At 40.1% G+C, this 17388-nt stretch overlaps 1 protein-coding gene across 28 annotated transcripts in view; it reads right to left on the bottom strand.

Annotated features, from left to right (window-relative positions):
• Positions 1-17388, bottom strand: part of LOC311059347 (neurexin-1a-like) — a gene marked incomplete at its 5' end in the record, with an annotated part of 638872 nt that overhangs the window by 109206 nt on the left and 512278 nt on the right. The gene's annotated exons all lie outside the window — the stretch shown is intronic.

Below are 17388 nucleotides of genomic sequence, written 5' to 3'. Positions count from 1 at the left end.
ACACACACACACACACACACACACACACACACACACACACACACACACACACACACACACACACACACACACACACACACACACGTGTCCTCGCGCATCAGAATGAACACGCAGTGAGTCTCCAGAGCCAGAAGCTGCTACAGCGCAATTAAAACCATTTGTAACGTGTCACACCATGTTACCAAAACTAGGCCAATTGTATGCTTTGGATAAAACGTAATTTTAGGACAGATTATATCATCTGATATGATTACAACCACAAACGCAATTCTGCTTAGTCCCGGTGGGCATGGAACAGTCATCCACACCCCGGCCGCCATAAAGCCAGTCAAGCTAGTGTGCTATATACTCCATAGCAGGGTTTTTCTCACACTTTTTCAGCTCGAGACCCAAGGGAGAAATTTGGTGTCTCCCCTCGGGACTCAAACGTACTAAAATACATAATGAATAGGCTCTATGCACAGCAGCCATTTTGAAGGGAAATTGGGCCTCTCCTTACTTCCTTCACAGGTGTTACCAATGATGATACTAATTGAAGGCTCTGTTCCATTCTGGTCAAACAGAGTCAGGGTGCTGATAGTGTGCATGTTGGCTCACTGGAAAGACTCTGCTACACCAGTGGGTCTCAAAGTGTGGTCCAGGGACCCTCGTGATTCCTTGAGGGGGTTCTAAATGTCACCTCAAAAGGTGTGTAACTCTGAGAGTGTACAAATGGAACCAAATGGACCCGTAATTTGGTCCATTTGGTTCCATTTGTACACTCTCGGAGTTATGAGGGTCCTTGAAATTAAAAGGTTTGAGAACCACTGTAGTGCATGACATGGAACGGAGCCTTCATTAGTGTCATTGGTAACACCTGTGAAGGAACTGGAAGTTAGAAAAAGGCCCAATTTCATTCCAATATGGCTGCTGTGCATAGAGCCTATTAAAGCTGCACTATACAGTAACTTTCCTGTTCTACCCTGGATTTTAAGTTACATTGTATTAACATACTCTACCATACAGATTGGACAAAATAAAATGTTATCCACAAAAAAAAAGGTGACTTAATACCGCTTTAATCATTTAAACCCTACTTAAAAAATGACTGAACATATCCAATCTGCAAGCTCGCGACCCATAAAAACGGTTTGTGCGACCCATTTTGAGTCCCTACGTTTGGGAACCAAACTATAATCATGTTGTTACTTTAAGTCTCCAGAAGAGCCTGAGACTATCCTGGGGAAGGGCAAGGATGAGTGGATGATCTGTGGAAGGTCTTGGTGAAGTGGTGAATCCTGTATTAAGGACTATAATCTGTTTCAAAGGGAAGAGTGGCAGAGGGGGGGGGGGGGGTTCGGCTCAGTGACTCAGCAGGGGTCTAAACACAAAGACAGCAGCTCTCATTGCATTGTCCTCCTGAAACACCTCGTCTTTTGCTCAGAGTCATTTGCTGTTTTCACACTGTAAAATCCTGCGTTAATTTAACCCATTCAATCCGGGAACGCATCTGTGTCACTTTAGATTTCTTCGGCTATTCAAAAATAGCAGATATACAAGCTCATAGCGCGGCACTCGTAGATCTGCTATTTTTGAAAAATCGTGAAAATTTGTGCAAATCTTTGAATATATATATATTTTTAAGTTAACATTTTTAACTCAAATCTTTGCTTCTGGGGGTCCCTGAAACAACATATTTTGAGATGGGGATCCGTGGCCAAACACATATCATTTTGGGGATCCTTGACATGAAAGAAGTTTGAGAACCACTGATTATAGCGAAACGATCGAAAATATCAGATCTACAAGCTCATAGCGCGGCACTCGGTGCCGCGCTATGAACTTGTATATCTGATATTTTTGAATAGCCCAAAGAACTCTAAAATGACATGGATGGCATTCCCGGTCTTTAAGGGTTAAACCAGAGAGCGTAAAAATGTATGCTCTCAGAGTTAAAATTGGATGAATTAACGCCAATGATTTTACTGCGTAATCATCACCCTTTTTCTTCAGATAATAGAGTGTGATTGCAGCACAAATGCATGTAATTTTTCCATGATGTACACAAAGAAATCAATTGACTCTGTGTCTATTTAAAAAGAAAAAAAACACGTTCAAAGCCCATTTCATGCACAGGAATAAAGTATTTAAAATAGCTTTCGTCTTTTGCAAAAAAAGTGTGCCTTCTTTCAAGGACTATGCGTCGATAAAACCCAGACTAAATTCATAACCTCACAGTGCTAATACTTACCCCTTGAAAAAGAGGGGGAAAAAACAGCTTTAGTATATAAGAGACCCAACCAATTAAAAATCCTGCTTTTAATAGCCTCCTTCAATTGACTTTTAATGTTCCCCATGGTCCGGTTAATAAATTCACAGCATTTTGTCACAACTTGCCAACTCAATTTCCATAATAATACATAACATCCCACATCGCTTGTCTTGAAGAGAGATCTCGAGAGGTGGATGAAAGGGCGAAAGTCAAGACGCTCGTCAATCAAACGGTAGGAGTTGCCGGGTAGAGATTTTATAGTTAACCCTTTAAGGCCGGTGAAGGGAACGCATGTGTGTCATTTTAAGATTTCTTTGGCTATTTTTAGAAAAAAAAATTAGAACATTTTTGCAAATCTTTTATTTTCAACTCAAATCTTTGCTTCTGGGGGTCCCTGGAACAAAATATTCTTAGATGGGAGGGGGTCCGCGGACAAATACATATTATTTTGGGGGTCCTTGACATGAAAAAAATCATTGATAATATAGCAACATAAGTAAAAAATAAATAAAAAAAAACTTTAGGGAAAGCAAACTGTTAGACATTTGTAAAATCCCGAGAAGCATTTGAGTTAAAAACGTTTGCTTTAAAAAAAAAGTATATACATATTCAAACTAAAGATTTGCACACATTTTCACGATTTTTCAAAAATAGCAGATCTACAAGCTCGTAAATCTGCTATTTTTGAATAGCACCAAAGAAATCTTAAAATGACACATATGCGTTCCCGGTCTAAATGGGTTAATGTTGGTATTCTTTGAGGCCATGTTCACAGCCAACACTGAGCTGGATAACTTTACTGTATACCTTTTAATCTTAATCCTCTCCTTGTCCACAGTTTTCCTAATACTTCTCAAGTACTCTACAAAGAGTGGAGGGGGAACAAATTGAGCCGTAATGGGCGATTTTTTTTTCTCACTCTCAGTGTGAAATTAACACCGGATTTCACTGTGTAGTTTCTCTGGTACACAAGCAATAAGAAGAGGCTAATCCAGGAGCTCTAGGCTTAAATCAGAGAGTGACTGATGGTTGCTACTAGGGCCTCTCTTACTCAAAACCCAGTCCATCACGCAACGTCCAAACTTCATGCTGCAACTTTTATGTCTGATTTATACTTCTTGCAGGGCCGGACTGGGACCAAAATTCAGCCCTGGCATTTTGGTCCGAACCGGCCCACCACCCCCCCGCGCCGTTTTGTCAACGGGGGGGGGGGGGGGCCTGTTGGAAAGCATCCCAAACATTAACGTAACTAATAAATGGGCCGCGCGACCTGGAAATTAGCATAATAATCCTAAAACGGGTGCAAAAATATTAAAAAAAAAAAAAAAATAAATAAAAATAAATTTGTAAGCCATTTTTCACCCAGTGCCAATGCCTAAGCTTGTAATCCTGGGCGCTACTCTCCCTCAGCCAGCCTGGGGAGAGCCCCGAACTGAGCTCATGTGTAACGCCTGGGATTCGAACCCGCGTGGAAAGCCAACAACATCTTAACCGCTAAGCCAAAGGGAATTCCCCATAGCTCGGGGGAAATAGTGTCAGGCTATCAGGCTGAGGTTGTGAACCACTCTGTTACACTCCCCCCACACAACTAAGAAAAAAATGGGCTTTAGCCTGATTTATATGTGTACGGTAAAGATTTCAAAAAAGCACACACACGCACACACACACGCACGCACGCACGCACGCACGCACGCACGCACGCACGCACGCACGCACGCACGCACGCACGCACGCACACACACACACACGCACACACGCAGCCCCAGCCCTCCCTGACACTCTGCACGCTGCCTTGATTAATTGTTCATCAAGCTGAAATAGAGTTTAATTAACTGATGTTGATCCACCATACACCGCTAAGAGAAGCAGGACAGTTCCATAAAGCCTGTATAAACATCTTTTGAAAATAGCAGATCTACAAGAGCTTGTAGATCTGCTATTTTCAAATGGCCGAAATGTACATAGGGCTGAAGTGGTAAATGTATGTTTTGTAATAATAATCAAAAGCAAAAAAAAGTAACTAGTAACTAAAGTTTTCAACTTAAAGTACCAAAAGTAAAAGTACTAAAATGTTTAGAAACGATAACATTTCACTCGCAAGTTACAACGGGGACGGATCGCGCATGACCGGTTTTCCCCACTGGAAACAGATTCGGAGATATAGGCGTTTTAAAGAAGGAAATAGACAGGAAGCGGATGGGAGCCATGTTTTTGTTTCCGGTGATCCATTTGGCCCTTCCTTCTCAGGATCACAATGGGTACTCCCAGAGCTGCTCCAGCCCCGCCCGTGTGGAGAAAAACGAAAAAAACAAAAAGACAGCAAAACCGAATACCCTTCGGTTTTGGCACCCCATGTGTTAATGTAGCCGCCGTGGAGACAAAGAAGTCCAAAGCAGAGAGAGTCGAGTGAGAGGCGATACTGTATGTGTTGTAAGATGTTGTCATGCCTCCTCTCAGATGGGTGTAAATGAAGAACCATGGCGGCACGGCACGGCGCAGGCCGGGCTGCCCCAACGTTTTGCGTGTTTATGAGTCATTCATGTTGACAACCATTGTGCACCTGTCACATTTCATCTCTCAGCCTGACGCTGGGGGACCGCGCCACGTCTTCCTCCAGTGCACATGTCAACCAGGGGCTTTGTTGGCAGGTGGGGAGAGCCAGCACCTTCTTCACCGTGTTTTCAGCGCGCGTGTGTGCATGTTTGCATGTGTGCGTGTGTGTGTGTGTGTGTGTGTGTGTGTGTGTGTGTGTGTGTACTGCACACACATTACTCAGTACTCACATTTTTTACTTGAGCAAAAGTATCAATACCTCAATGTAGAAACACTCCGTTACAAGTAAAAGTCTGGTATTGAGAATTTACTTTAGTATTAAGTACAAAGGTATTGGCATCAAAATGTACTTAAAGTACCAAAAGTAAAAGTGCCCATTTCAAAATGTATAAAAATCTTTTGAAAATAGCAGATCTACAAGCTCACAACGCGTCGCGATGCGACGCGTTGTGAGCTTGTAGATCGGCTATTTTCAGATAGCCGAAATACATATATAGAGCTTAAGTGGTTAATGTATATTTAGTAATACAAATCTAAATCTAAAAAGTAGGAACTAAAAGTTTTCAAACAAAAGTAGTGGAGTAAAAGTATTGAAAATTGGAATGAATCCACTTAAGTAAAAATGCCTCAAAACGTTACTTAAGTACTGTACTTAAGTAAATGTACTTAGTTACTTTACACCACCGTGTGTGTGTGTGTGTGTGTGTGTGTGTGTGTGTGTGTGTGTGTGTGTGTGTGTGTGTGTGTGTGTGTGTGTGTGTGTGTGTGTGGAGGGAGGGTGGGCTTTAAGGCCGTAACAGAACACACTAAAACACGTAAGGAACCAAAGTGATAATGACAAGCAGACTGCACCATCCACCTTATCTTTTAATTAACTCTGACAGTGTTCTTTCTTTTCTTTTTTTCAACAAAGCCTGTTAATGAAATTACAAAGGTTATGGAATTATTAAGAAGTTAGGAAAACGGGTGCATCTCCTATTCCATTCATGTATTTCTTTGACTTGCCTTTACAAATCTCCCCCACACTCTCTCCGCTTCCTTTTTTGTAAAGTGGTTGTGGCCGTTTTTTGCATCCTTGAAGCCATACTGTAGTTATGGCAGGGGCGTCACGGCCATTCACTGTGCGTACGATGCGACACCCTCACTCTCACAGATCCGTGATTTCATACCCCCCACTTTTTGAAAAAAAATAAAATATATATTATTATTATTATTATTTTTTTTAAATACATCGGTAAAATCGGGCAAAAATAAGAATTAAATAACCTAACCCTGACCCTAAAACCGAAATAAAGTAACCAAAACACCGGAAAAAAACTAACAAAATCCGCCCCAAATACAAAATTAAAAAATACAAAATTTGTTTACATTTTTTTTTACAGTTACAAATGTTCGCTTGAAAAAAATGATATGCAAATATTTGCAAAAAATAGCAGATCTATTTTTTCAAAAATAGCAGATCTATTTTTTCAAAAATAGCAGCTCATAGTGCGGCACTCGGTGCCGCGCTATGAGCTTGTATATCTGCTATTTTTGAATAGCCAAAGTACAAAATAAGGGGTACAGTCCACCGAAAGTCCATCCCCCCCACCTTCTGAGAACCTGTGACGTCCCTGAGTTCTGGTGAAAGTTCATCTGCCTTCTACGCACCAGTTACTTTTTTACACGGGATCTCTAGCCCAAGGAAATGCTTCCTTGTAGAGACAAGATGTCATTGCTCATTGCTCTGCATATTATTATCGCGCAAAAGGGCATCACCACAACTATGTTGGTGCAACTAGATTTGCTATAAAAAATACTGTATCATCTGGGTGGAGATAGAATTTGGGATTTTTATAATGAGACCCCAAATGATGTTGGATTCAATAATTGCTCAAATAGACAGCCCATGAAAAATACTGATGATAAAAAGAAATAACAGAAAATATTATATTTTAATGACCATTTTGAGAAATTAGAAGGACTTTTCATACACACGTTTGAATTTACTTAAGCAATTATAATTTTTTTAGGCAATTAAATCCATCACCCTCTAAACTGTACGAAATCTAAAAGAATTTTGGACGTGATATTTCAACCTTTTGTGCCTCACTGAAAGTGCTCACACAGAGCACGTCGAACCTGCAACAGCAGGGCAGTATAATATTTTTAAGAGCTTTTAATATCATGTATTGACTTGCATGCATTTGAAACCATGAGGACCTGTGAACAACAACCGTTGGGGAAAAACATATATTTTTTTACAAACATCCCTCTATATTTTAACCACAAAGCTTAATACTTTGTGGTTTGCCTAAAATGACATGTCCAAAACAGGTACACTAAAGTGATTGAAAGTGGTTAACAGCAATTGCTGAAAGCACAAGTGACGTCTGGCCCCCCCAAAAAAATCACCCCTTTGGAGAAAGGACTTGTCACAGAAGAGAAATATCCGTGATTCAAGAGAAGGATGGCAAAAACATGTAAGGAGAGACACATGCTGTTAAAGAGACACTTTAAAAGTGCTCTCCCTCAAAGCATATCTCCAGAGTTGTGAGCAACAACAGTATATGTGTGTGTCTGTGTGTGTGTGTGCACGTGCTTTGTGGTTGGAGTGTTTCAAAATCAAGTCAGCCAGCTATAAAGTGCCTAATTATCTGTGAAGTTGGCTTGAAATTGTTTCCAGTGCCAGAAGAGCCTTTCAAGTGGCTTTCTTCAATACAGCTTTATCAAATACCCCGAGTTAATAAATCACTGGGGCACCTGCTGCCGCTGTTTAATGGAGATTGTTGAGAGAAATAGACGCGAAGATTTTTTGTTTTGTTTTGTGAAAGGCAACAATGGGACCTTGTATTTGTTTTGAATATACTCAATTATATTGAGACGGGTGTTACAGAGGTTGAATTAATTTGATTAAAAAAAGTAAAAATAAAAAATAGTGCAGAATCATTTCAGGGCTGTCATTAGACGTCCCTTGCATCGTCCGTAATGGGACCCAGCCAGTTGCGCATTTTCGAAAAAAGAAGCAAAGTCTATCTTTTCATGAAATGACATTCGCTGTCTGCCTGCACTCTCTTCCCTTTGCTCCCATCTTTGCCCCTCATGTGACAAATTCCATCAAGAGAGGTCAATGGATATCTGAAATTTCGTTCTCTCATGCTCAAAGAAATCAATTTAGGTTTCAGATGATTCTCCTGTCTGTCCACTTGTGACAGCTGGCACACGCACGCATAACCCATTAAGACCGGGAACGCATCTGTGTCACTAAAAAAGCATTATTTTACACTTTGGCTATTAAAAAATAGCAGATATACAAGCTCGTAGCGCGGCACTCGGTGCCGCGCTACGAGCTTGCAGATCTGCTATTTTTGAAAAATTGTGAAAATGTGTACACATCTTTGAATAGATATTTTTTAAAGTGAACACGTGTAACTCAAATCTTTGCTTCTGGGGGGTCCCTGGAACAACATATTTTGAGACGGGGGTCCGTGGCCAAATACATATAAATGTTGGGGTCCTTGACAGGAAAAAGTTTGAAAACCGCTGATATAGAAACATACGTTTTTCAGAAAACCGTTAGGATTTGGAAGACATTCTGCAGAATCGGAACCTCACAGGCCTCAATGGGATAAGGGTGAGTCGACCTTCATCTCTGTCCCCCTACGCCATCACTAACTCTATCCCTACAGTACATCTAGCTCACTGAGAGTGGTTCGAAAAATCCGCTCAGTTCCTTCAACGCGGGATTCTTCTTCTACAGTCTGTTGGCACACAAGCTCCCTGGGCCAAAAAACGGTCAAAAAAGAATAAAGTGTGCATTTGAGGGAGCATCGGTTGGTAGACTGCTGACACCTGTGTAAAACTGAAATAAACCCAGACCAGAGCGATACGAAAGGCAGGGACATAGTGTATGGCACCCTGACAGCGGCACACTGACATCTCTAGCCCATTGTCAGGATGAGCGTGTAATTGTAGAGTAATTCCTTCTATTTTAGGGTTTCCTGTTTCCTGGTGGTACTACTTCCTCAACCGAACCCATGGAGCCACTTATTAACCCGTTAAGACTGGGAACGCATCTGTGTGTCATTTTTTGGGGATTTCTTTGGGCTATTCAAAATTAGCAGATCTACAAGCTCATAGCGTGACACCGAGTGCCGCGCTATGAGCTTGTAGATCTGCTATTTATGTTTTTTTTTATCGTGAAAATGTGTGCAAATCTTTGAATATGTATATATACATTTTTAACTAAAAGCTTTGCTTCTGGGGGTCCCTGGAACAAAATATTTTGAGATGGGGGGGTCCGCGGACAAATACATATCATTTTCAGTGGTCCTTGACATGAAAAAAGTTGAGAACCACTGATATTATATCAATATCTTTAAAAAAAAAAACAGCTACGATTTGAGTAAAACATTTTCGCTTTAAAAACGTATGTATTCAAAGATTTGCACACATTTTCACGATTTCTCAAAAATAAATAGCAGATCTACTATATACTGTACTATAGATCTGCTATTTTTGAATAGCCCAAAGTATAAAATAATGGTTGAAGCTAAAAGAAAAAAGAAAAATGTCACAGTATGCGTTACCGGCTTGACTGGGTTAACGATGCCTATGCAGTATATGACCATGTACAATGGGGATGTAAATATAGGCCATGCTGTCATGCAAGAATTGGTGTGCCTGTGAAAACTGTACCATGTATACGTACTGTACACCATCAACAGTTTGGTGTTCAAAACCGCTGACTCTGCTGGATCTTATATTCTTTTTTTATAAGGCCATCACGTTTTAACCAGTGTTGGAAAAAGGTACTCACATTTTTTACTTAAGTAAAAGTATCAATACCGCAGTGTAGAAATACTATACTGTTAAAAGTACAAAAGTATTGGCATCAAAATGTAAAAGTACCAAAAGTAAAAGTACTCAAGCTCAACATGTATAAAAATCTTTTGAAAATAGCAGATTTACAAGCTCACGATGTGTCGCATCGCGACGCATCGTGAGCTTGTAGATCGGCTATTTTCAAATGGCTGAAATGTATGTAGTAGGGCTGAAGTGGTTCATGTTTTGTAATAATAATCTAAATCTGCAAAGTAACTATAGTAACTAAAGTTGTCAAATAATTGTAGTGGAGTATAAGTACAATATTTGCCTCTGAGACGTAGTGGAGTAGAAGTAAAAGTATTGACAATGGTAAATACTACAGTAAAGTAAAAATAGTTAGTTACTTTCCACCACCGCATTTAACAGTGAAAGCCATCTTGCTCGTTTCTATATTACATCATCCATTTTTATATTACATCATATTTCCTGCTTGTCTACATTTACCGAAACATTTATGCACTACTTACATACCGTATTACAGTATTCAATACATTCATGGAGATTAGCAGCATTTTCTGGAAAGGGTAAAGAATTGAATGGAGACATTATCATATTTCTTATTTACACCGAATAATTACATTTACTCTGCAAAAAACGCCGCAAAACAATCACGTCATCTTTTAGAAGGAGCTCCCAAACCCTGCATCGTGGGCACAGTGAGGGAAGCTCAATCAGCAATGTAGCAAACCAAACATTTGATGTAGGTGTTAGAACAGTATAATCCTCAACTTTAATGTGTGCATATCGTCTCTCAGGTGGAAACCTGTCCTGTCAAAAACTGTTCCTTTTCAGGATAAAAAAAAAAAAAAACGCTAAAGTACTGTAGCAGATCTGACAACTGAAAACAAGCTGAAAACTCGCCGCTTCACGTCGCGTTTCGACAGTGGCGTGCACAGACATTTTGAGGGGCAGGTGCTCAAGTAAATTATACTTTTTTTTGTTGACTTGGTCTGCTCTTTTTTCCCTCTACACCAATACCTCGCGCTGCGAGGCGTTGTGGGCTTGTAGATCGGCTATTTTTGGCTAAAGTTCTCCTCAGATAAGGGATGCTAGGTTTCGAGTGGTTATGGTAAAAATAAAAAGCATATCAAATAAAGGATTTGGCGGACCCCCTGTAGTAACTCTGAGGACCCCCTAGGGGTCCCGGACCCCCTGTTGAAGACCTCTGCTGTAAACTGAAGAAGAAAAAAAAACGTTTTTTTTTCTTTTTTTCAAAAGGGCACTTCTGGTCAAGAGGGCAAAGGGCAGGTGCTCTAGCACCACCTAGAGTCTATCTGTGCACGTCCCTGATAATAACATTAGATTATTAATCGATTATTATTTATAATTGGTGATTAAATCAATTGGTTGCATTAACCGTTGCACCCTACTGTAGGCTACAGAGACCCTACTGTAGGCTACAGAGACCCTACTGTGGGCTACAGAGAGGCATACACGCACTCTCCCAAGCAGATACAAGTAATTGCTCCTTCCTCTGTGGTGGACTTTTGTAGACACTCAAGACACAAATGTACAAATATCCAATTATTCATTCACGATGTGACTCGCTATGTTAATACGCTCTATCTTTCATGTATTAATTAACAAATCCATTTCGCGAAGTAAAAAAATAGCCGAACAGCTTCTTCAGCCGAGATAATGACTTGTGTCATAATCCTGAATGAATTCTATTATATGATAATAACGGGGCGTCGTGGAGTGATTGTCGACAACAGATCAACGTCATTTCAGGGGGCTGTTATCTTTTCTACTCTCCTTCCTGTATGGAAAACACATCGTTTCCCCTTTAACGACGAGCCTAGATAGCGTATAGAATGAAATAAACTCATTCTAAAAAAAGTTCCGAATCATCCCGAAAAGTTATTGATGAAATTGTAATAAACGGATCCCAAGGAGAAGGGGGAGGAATAATAAAAAAAGAGGAAAGGGTTTTGTGGTTGAGATATTGAAATTGAAAGCTGGGTCCCGCCGCCAAAGCACCCTTGAAACGACCTCAGGCGTTGTTCAGTGAAGAGTCATAATCATAATAATATTCATATATTATATGAGTCAACACGAAATGGAAGTCAGAGGGAACACAGTATAAAATCCTCCGTGTTAATATAACACAGAGCGTGTGCAAACGGGACCAAAACGGATCCCAGTGTTAACCCATTGAGACCTGAAGCCGATTCTACATGTCTCCTAAATCTCAACAGTTTTCTGAAAAACGTATGTTTCTATATCAGTGGTGCTCAATCTTTTTCATGTCAAGGACCCCCAAAATTATACGTATTTGGCCGCGGACCCCCATCAAAATATGTTGTTTCATGTCAAGGACCCCCAAAATTATACGTATTTGGCCGCGGACCCCCATCAAAATATTTTGTTCCAGGGACCCCCTAGAAGCAAATATTTTAGTTAAAAATGTTTGCTTTAAAATATATATATATTCAAAGATATGCACACACTTTCACGATTTTTCAAAAATAGCAGATCTACAAGCTCGTAGCGCGGCACTCGGTGCCGCGCTATGAGCTTGTAGATCTGCTATTTTTGAATAGCCCAAAGAGTAAAATAATGCTTTTTAGCTCAAATCTAAAAATGACACAGTTCCAGGTCTTAATGGGTTAATGTACTGTAGTTCTGAGTTACATTAACACCCAGGATTTCACAGTGCCCAACGGGTGCTATACCGCGCTACAGCTTAGCATCACAACTCAACAGGTGTTTGCAGCGTTTCCTTGTGCAGTGACATTTTTACAAATTGAACTGTATGTTCTGCACCTTTAGTTTTAACGGTGCTTGAGCTGAGCTATTATACTGCCATGAAATAAAATATGAATCCAGGCAATACTGTCTGTACATTGTATGTACAGTACAGTACATAGGCAATGAGGTTCCTAGATCATGATCAATAGTACAAATGCTGTCATTGCAACTCCTACTATAACGAACAGCTGACAATCTTTATTTAAATATATATTTTCTTAAGCAAAAAACACCTGTCTGTTTTGTGTTCATGTCTGTTTGTTTTTGTTTAAAAAAAGGAAGCTATCCATGTATGAACAGAAATGTATAACCATAACCTGTGCTTCACAATAAACAATATTTGAAATAAATATATATTTTCTTATATACATGAACTATAATCTAGAGTATATATTTTTTATTTTATTTTGTATCCCATTTTTCACACAGTGCCAATTGCCTATAAGCTTGTAATCCTGGGCGCTACTCTCCTCTACCAGCCTGGGGAGAGCCTTGAACTGAGCTCATGCCTTCCTTCAACACATGAGGAGTGAGCAGGCCGCTTCTTATCACCCGACAGGGGGGAGTTTCCCCGGTAGGACGTAACACGCGGAAGGAACACGTTATTCCAACCGGTTCCTTTCCTCTCCATCAGGCGCCCCGGCTGACCAGGGGGAGGCAGTACAGAGACCAGGATTACTGCATGTTTTTTTGTGTGGGTATACTACCTACCCTAGAGGACACGGGGAGAACATGCAAACTCCACACAGAAAAGGCCCTTTCGAAATAATTGGCATAACGAGGTAAAAAAAACTAAACAAAAAAAGTTGGTGCCTCATTCATACAGGTTGATGGCGAGAAATATACCTCGTTCTGAATGTAAAGAATTGTAAAAAATAATTCCCGGTGAAAAAAGACACTCCCTAATAAGTGCTTATTCCATTCTGGCCTCACCTATAGCAACATTAAATATTCCATTTTTCCATGCCACTAGGTCTGCTATTTAATATGACTATGTAGGTGTGTGTATTTTGGGATTTAGTGTAGCGGGATGTCGTTTAACACTCTATGACACTGACATTAACCCATTAAGACCGGGAACGCATCTGTGTAATTCTTTTGATTTCTTTGGGCTATTCAAAAATAGCAGATATACAAGCTCATAGCACGGCACCGAGTGCCACGCTATGAGCTTGTAGATCTGCTATTTTAGAAAAATCGTGAAAATGTGTGCAAATATTTGAATATATTTTTTAAAGCAAACATTTATAACCCAAATCTTATTGCTTCTGAGGATTCTAAAAATGTCTTCTACAGTTTAAACATATATATATATGTGGTTCTTAAACTTTTTGTCAAGGACCACCCAAAATTATATGTATTTGGCCTCGGACCCCTATCTGAAAATATTTTGTTCCAGGGACCCCCAGAAGCAAAGATTTGAGTTAAAAATGTAGATGTAAAAGATTTGCACACATTTTCACGATCTTTAAAAAAAGAAAAATAGCAGATCTGCAAGCTCATAGCGCGGCACTCGGTGCCGCGCTATGAGCTTGTATATCTGTTATTTTTGAATAGCCAAAGTGTAAAATAATGCTTTTTAGCTCAAATCTTAAAATGACACAGATGCGTCCCCGGTCTTAAAGGATTAACAGGAGGCGAGTTCAAGCAGTGACATATTGGACACAGCTTCTTACCGTACAGAGATCCTCTATACAGCATGGATTTATCTGTGACACTCCTATTTATACTATAAAAAAAGAGTTTCTATGAGCACTGGCTGCAGGGAGACACTGTATACCCTCATATCTCCAAAACTGTTGCTTTTTAGGAAATGTAAAATACAAGAAGCTGTGTTTTGCGATGGAGCCGATGTAGTTATTATTTAGCCACAAGCTCTAGTTAATAGTAGTCATTGGTTTAATATTTATAAAACCCACAGACACACTTAACCACTTCCCTTTCACTTAAAGGAGTAGTTCACCCCAAAAAATACTTATTTTCTATCGATTACACACCCCATGAAGCATTGAATTCATGGATTTTTTTTCCCCTTCGCATTCCTAAGCCAATAATTTGATGAGTGGTGGTCTCTCCGGTAGGAGATATAATGGAAAATATTATATCCAGTCGGGTGAAGTTTTCATAATTTATTAGGAAGATTCAGGCAGAGAGACAGCATTCACAGCAGACAGAGCTCTGGCCTCCATGGCCAGACTTTGGGCCCCGAGGGGCAGAAGCCTCCTGAGCACCCATCTAACACAGTTCTTATAGTCCACATTGTACCAGAGATGCTATTCTAAATGGTCATATAAAGGTATGTACTAAAGATAAGAGCGACACAAAACTAGGTACACAAATAGCTGACACAGTGAGAGTAGCATGGGAGAGACAGCTCAGCTGTTAGATCGACAGCTGTAGCTGAGTTGGAATTAGCACATTTTGTGTAAAACCTTCAATGAAATATCCAACAAATACACACTACTATCTATAAATTCCTGCCACCATAGAGACACAAATGCAGGTCATTTGTGTCTCCTACCGCCTCCACGATGACTGCCTCTGCCGATCATCCAATTATTGGCTCAGGAATAATGCGACAAAAACAACAAAAAACATGAATTCAAGGCTTCATGGGGTGTGTAATTGATAGAAAATACGATTTTCTTTGGGTGAACTACTCCTTTAAGAATATTTCAAAAAATAGCTAAATTAGCAGATCTACAAGCTCACGATGCATGAGGTTGTTAGATGGGATATTTCTGCTACTTCTGTGTGACACTGCAGTATGACAAAGTAGGATATTAACCCATTAAGACTGGGAACGCATCGGTGTGATTTTTAGAGTTGGCTATTCGAAAAAAATAGCAGATCTACAAGCTCATAGCGCGGCACCGAGTGCCGCGCTATGAGCTTGTATATCTGCTATTTTTTTTGAAAAATCGTGAAAATGCGTGCAAATCTTTGAATATATACTTTTTAAAGCGAACATTTGTAACTAAAATCTTTGCTTCTGGAGCGACCCTGGAACAAAACATTTTACAAATGTTCGCTTTAAAAAATATTCAAAGATTTGCACACATTTTCATGATTTTTCAAAAAAATAGCATATCTACAAGCTTATTCGGCTATTTTTGAATAGTCCAAAGAGATCTAAAATGACAGAGATGCGTTCCCGGTCTAAATGGGTTAATTTATGGAGAAAAGAAGTTGAAATATGGAGATACATGGTTCCTGTCCAACAGCAACAGTATATGGACGGAATATGGAGGGAATTCTATGAGAGAAGGCTGAAGTACAGTACAGTAGTACTAGTTTCTGTTTCTAATACTTTTCATGGAACGGGGGAAACTGCCAGGGTTTAAAATTGCCACCATCAATCAGCAGGTTTTAAGGGATGCAACAAGCAATTTCATGGATGACTTTTTTCAAGCATTCCAACATTATTCCCCATCAGCCCTATATGTATTATTATTGTGCCATTTTATTCTCCCACCACCCACCTTCTTTCTCTCCTCTCTCTCTCACAGACACACGCACGCACACACACACACACACACACACACACACACACACACACACACACACACACACACACACACACACACACACACACACACACACACACACACACACACACACACACACACACACACACACACGCGCGTGCGCACACGCGCGCACAGGCGCACACACACAGTGGTGGAAAAATTACTCAAATGTTTTACTTAAGCAAAAGTATCAATACTGCAAAGTAGAAGTAAAAGTTGGGTATTCAAAATTTACTTGAGAAAAAGTACAAAGCATTGGTATCAAAATGTACTTAAAGTACCAAAAGTAAAAGTACTAAAATGTTTGAAAATAGCAGATCTACAAGCTCACAATGCGTCGCATTTTGAGCTTGTAGATCTGCGATTTTCAAATAGCCTAGGTATAAAAAAAAGGGCTAAAGTGGTTAATGTATGTTTCATAATGTAATATATTTATATCAGCAAAGTAACTAGTGGAGTAAAAGTACAATATTTGCCTCTGAGATGTAGTGGAGCAGAAGCTAAAGCATAGACAATTGGAAATACTCCGGTAAAGCAAAAGGTACCTCAAAATTCTACTTAAGTACAGTACTTGAGTAAATGTACTTAGTTACTTTACACCACTGCACAGACACACACACACACACACACACACACACACACTCCAGGGACGCAGACAGGAGTCTCTCCGCGTCCCCTCACACATGTTTGTGTACACTGGGCTTTTTGGCTAAATTAATTTTCACGAGCCCCCACACTGATTTATTATCACTGCAGGGGAATAGATTTAGTACAGGGGGCTGTTGAGTTTCTAATGACAAGGCTTATGCTTCACTTAACACAGTAAGACCTGAAGCCCATTCTATACAAATGTCTTCTAAATCCTAACAGTATTCTGAAAAACCTATGTTTCTATATCAGTGGTGCTCAATCTTTTTCATGTCAAGGACCCCCAAAATTATACGTATTTGGCCGCGGACCCCCATCTGAAAATATCTTGTTCCAGGGACCCCCAGAAGCACAGATTTTTGTTAAAAATGTTCGCTTTAAAACAATATGTATTCAAAGATTTGCACACATTTTCTTGATTTTTCAAAAAATAGCAGATCTACAAGCTCGTAGCGCGGCACTCGGTGCCGCGCTACGAGCTTGTATGTCTGCTATTTTTGAATAGCCCAAAGTGTAAAATAATGCTTTTTTAGCTCAAATCAAAAAGCGTCACAGATGCTTCTGCCGGTCTTAATGGGTTAATTCTCAGAGGGGTAAACCAGTCTTGTGACTTGTCCTAGATATTTTTTTTTCTCTCTCTCGCCCCACAGAGGAGCAGCACTACAGTGCTGCCACATTCAGTACCGCTGCCTGTAGGTGTTCTGTTCTCTCTGCCGACACCTTTTTTCATTTTCAATGACGGCAGGCTAGGCATGCAGGCCCTGGGAGCAGTTGATTAGAAACGCGGGG

Source organism: Gymnoscopelus microlampas (genome assembly GCF_963454915.1).
Source record: "Gymnoscopelus microlampas genome assembly, chromosome: 13".
NCBI lineage: Eukaryota > Metazoa > Chordata > Actinopteri > Myctophiformes > Myctophidae > Gymnoscopelus > Gymnoscopelus microlampas.
This window is presented reverse-complemented; position numbering and strand designations above follow the sequence as displayed.